The sequence below is a fragment of the Copadichromis virginalis genome, linkage group LG18, assembly GCF_057382275.1.
Source record: "Copadichromis virginalis isolate Kocher_CV1m ecotype Utaka linkage group LG18, C_Virginalis_male_GT1.1, whole genome shotgun sequence".
Lineage (NCBI taxonomy): Eukaryota > Metazoa > Chordata > Actinopteri > Cichliformes > Cichlidae > Copadichromis > Copadichromis virginalis.
The window spans coordinates 32,206,524-32,210,445 of record NC_140635.1 but is presented as its reverse complement, the minus strand read 5'-3'; the positions used below and the strand labels follow the sequence as shown (position 1 = coordinate 32,210,445).

The window sequence follows — 3,922 nt, the reverse complement described above, 5'->3', positions numbered from 1 at the left end:
CTGGCGGCAGTATGCAGCTCAAAATAAACTTAAGGCACCGACAAATGCCAAACACTGGGCGCGAATAACGTTACAGGTGTATCAATTCTTGTGAAGGGCATGGCTGCAGGAAACAAGTCCGTTTCTGAGTTACTCAAAGAACTTGCTAACCGCTTAGATTGAACGTCTTCACCTCAGTCTGAGTATTGCAGCAGTGTACTGGAGATGAAGTGGTCCCTGGTCCAAGTTCTCATCACAACCGCACAGGGTTAACGCTATCACAGCTAGCTCCACTCCACGAAACGCTGTTCAGGGTAAGTAACGATATGTTATTATTGCTTGGTTAGTCTGTCTGTCTGCCAAATATGAGCTTTTTAAACAGTTTAGTCACAGATTTTTTTTAATACTGTTTTTTATCATAGCAAAGAATTCTATAAATTAGGTAAGAGAAAATAATTGTCTTCTGGGTTAATGTCTGTATTACTATTTACATTGTTGTAGGTAATAGTTATTCATGACTGTTTTAAAGTGGCTTATCTTCTGTGCTAATATGGAAGACAAGTAATCTATGTGAAAGAAAAGAAAGCAATTTTAGTTCAACGTAGTGATTTTGTAAGTGGGTATAATTTGAAAATGCTTTTACTAGTACAGTGGATGTTCTTTAAATATTTAACATTTAAAGTGTGTGTCACTTTACAGACTCCAACTTCAGTTTTGGTTTGGTCTCACCGTTGTAGGTCATAACACAAACAAGTCGTCAAGTCAAGCAGCTGAGGAAAGGGCTTAAGGAAACCATGGTATGGCCGCTTCTGACAGAAAGATCAGACATCATTCCTCCTTTCTTACCAAGGGAATCAGAGACTGCTCCCTGTTGTGAGGTAAGGTCAGGTCACATCTTTTAACATCTGAATAGTAAAGCTATTTGGTTAATTTATGAAGGATGAACATTAATTGTTGACACAAAACACCAATATACTGTTTTGTATGCGTGGGTTAGTTGAACAGCTGGGTTACATTTAATAAAAATACACCTAATGTTGCTGATGCTCTTAAGACTACAAGATAAGTAAAGCTATAAAATGACTGTGGCCTGCCACAGAAGATGAAGATGAGGAAGAAGAGGAATGCTCTCGAGGATAAATGCAGAGTGGCAGGTTACCTTCGGTCCTTCATTGAAAATGGTAAGTCTGCTGCGATAGGTATTTTGCCATTGGTTTTCTCTGATTATACTTTGGTAAATTACATACAGTCCAGTGATCTTGGGTCATTAACAAAGTACACTATAGTAGAGCTGGGCGATATGAGATTTTTTCATATCACGATATATATATATTTTTTTTATAAAAGGACAAGAGCGGTGAGGTCTATCACAATAGTTTAATTTTTCTATTGAGAAAAAGTTATTTCGCAATACATATCGTTATCGTTCTATCGCCCAGTTCTACACTATAGTATAATTTTGTTTTGTTATTTGCTCCATGCAATACATAAGTGGTGGCATTATCAGTTGCACTAGAATTGTATGTAGACTACTTTTAGCTTTGTTAACATAAAAATATCTATAAAAGCTACAACAGCAATTTGAGTGGGGCAAAAATGTCTGGTGCCCTGTATGTAAGTGGTCATCTTTTATGGTATTTCTCTATAAAAGATTCAAAATAATGAATATAGGATGTCATTATAGTTTAAAACAATCTTCTGTTGCAGCATCTTGTGCACAACAAAAAGCCCTCATCAAGTTTTGGACAGGATGGGAAGTCTTGCCGAGAAATGACTGTGGAAGTGGTCAACAGCAATCTTCCAAAGTCTTCCACCGGTTTTGAAGTACTACGCCTTCCTGCACACTACTGTACCTATGAGTCATTTCTAATGGACATTCAGGTGTGTCTCAACTCTACTGACTCAGGTTTTGGTCTGGTTTACGATTGATTCCATAACCACATGGTAAAATTAGACCATTTCTTATTTCTTGCATCACATTACTGTACTCAGTGTTCAAAGAAACGGACAATCTAGTGAGTTCTAGTTCTTTTTAATACACTTGACAGTGAAAAATACACACTACAGGTGTGCATTTATGGCTTTTTTAATATAAACTGATGAAGAGTTCAGATATCAAAATCAGTTGTTCACTGTACATTATAAATTACACAATGTTTTGTTTATACTCGCTACTGATACAAAAAAAATTTCTAGAAAAAATTATTTGAATTAAGATGTTACACTACTCTACTGTGTTCATTGTATTAAATCTGCTCAGAGTTGACATGTACTGTATATCCAACCAAGAAATGAATATCATTAAAGTGACAGCTGTATAAAACAAATCCTGTTTTATAGCCACTCACTGTTTTGTTGAAAATGAAATTGGTTATGCTGTTTTGAGTCAGTATTAGCTACAAAGCTGTAGAAATTTAAAAAAAAAAAAATCCTCCTGACATAGAAACTGATTAAATGTAATAATGTCTTTCTACAAGTGATTTTGAAGTATTGGTAGCACAGCAGGGTCTTGTTCATTCAGTGCATCTGGGAGCTGAATCTCAGGAATGGTGATCTCATTTGATGGGCGGCGATTATGTTGTCCTGTCCAGTCCACACCATAATCCTCATCAACCTGAAAGAGCATGCACATGTTTTAAATCTAAACTGAAGAGGTGTTTCCTGCAGCTGTTCCTAGATGGACTTATTGAGTCTGCCAGGGCCTATGTGAGTTGCTTAGGCATTGGCTACCAACTAATTATTCATTCACCCATTCTAGGTCAGGATTGGTTCTCTTCAGGTATAACAAATTTAACTTTGTTTAAAGTATTGCCATCTATACCTGACAGGTGGGATAAAAAAGAATGGCTTGGGAGACACACAGCAAATCTCAAAGTTTTCCAATTAATGCTGAAAGAACCAAGGATGTAAATGTATTCTTGTTTTAGCTTTACCGAAGACACCAGAGAAAGTATGATATCTATAATGCTGCTGAAATAGACAAAACCATTTCAATAAACTCGCTATTTAACATCAACCTTGTTATGCATTATCAGAGAACAATCAACTGCAAACAGCAATGAAACATTCAACTATGTACTATTTAAAGCACTAATGACCCTGCTGTCTAACAAGATGTGATAAGTAAGTAGACTGTGGAAAGCTGGTGGGCCTACTCTCTGTGTAAAAGGTTCCTACAGGCTCCACTGACCCCAGTCTCCGAGTTAACACACTAACAGCTAACACTGCTAAACGTGTCTCAACGCCGAGATGGCGCCGATAGCTTTAGCCGTAGCTGCCCCACTTAGTTTAGACAGTAACAAAAAAAAGTAAGCGATAATAATTCATTGTCAAACGTCATAATTAAGGTCAACACCTAAACAATGCTGTGTACAGAATCACACAGGTGCTCAATTACAGCATAAACTTACCTTAGACCATCCTCCGTCATTTTCCTCCTAATTGTGCTCGGAGACACAGAAAATGTATCGGCAATTACCCCGACGGTTATCCCGGACAGCACTAAAGTCCTGAGTGCTGCACCGGGATTTCTAGACATGGACGGCCAACATTTGAAGACTGTTCTTCCTCGGCGTATTCCAAACGAACACGGTGCTGAATTGCTCTTAAACCTTCGACAATGCTGTCATCGATGCTAAGATTTTGAAGAGCAATTATCATCCAGACATTTCAGAAACATCATCTAAACGACTCAAAACAGTATCTACAGGTAAATGATCCCTCTCTGATTTGCTTAAATGAGCAGAACTGGCTGAAGTTCACACCAGTCCGCCATCCTCCGTGACTTTTGACCTAGCACGCTGTTGCTAGCTGTAGCAGCCGTCCGCGGAGCCGGTATCCAGGAAAACTAGTCGATGGTAAACGATAAGCCAATAGGTGCAAAGGTCCAGCCCACTTACATTGATTGACAGACAAAGTCATTCTGCTGAAAAGTCGCATTATG

General features: G+C 38.2%; 2 long non-coding RNA genes across 3 annotated transcripts; one reads left to right on the top strand and one right to left on the bottom strand.

The window, feature by feature from the left end:
- Positions 1 to 62: 62 nt before the first annotated feature.
- LOC146688318 (uncharacterized) lies at positions 63 to 1,930 on the top strand. Of its 2 annotated transcripts, none has more exons than XR_014916475.1 (3): positions 63 to 293; positions 717 to 1,160; positions 1,687 to 1,930. It is a non-coding gene; the product is annotated as an uncharacterized LOC146688318 (long non-coding RNA). The 2 variants fall into 2 exon arrangements; XR_014916474.1 differs by having other exon boundaries at positions 679 to 1,160.
- Positions 1,931 to 2,049: 119 nt separating this feature from the next.
- On the bottom strand, positions 2,050 to 3,507 carry LOC146688317 (uncharacterized). The gene is made up of 2 exons (XR_014916476.1): positions 3,390 to 3,507; positions 2,050 to 2,593 (listed from the first exon to the last, which is right to left on the bottom strand). It is a non-coding gene; the product is annotated as an uncharacterized LOC146688317 (long non-coding RNA).
- Between the last annotated feature and the right edge of the window lie 415 nt (positions 3,508 to 3,922).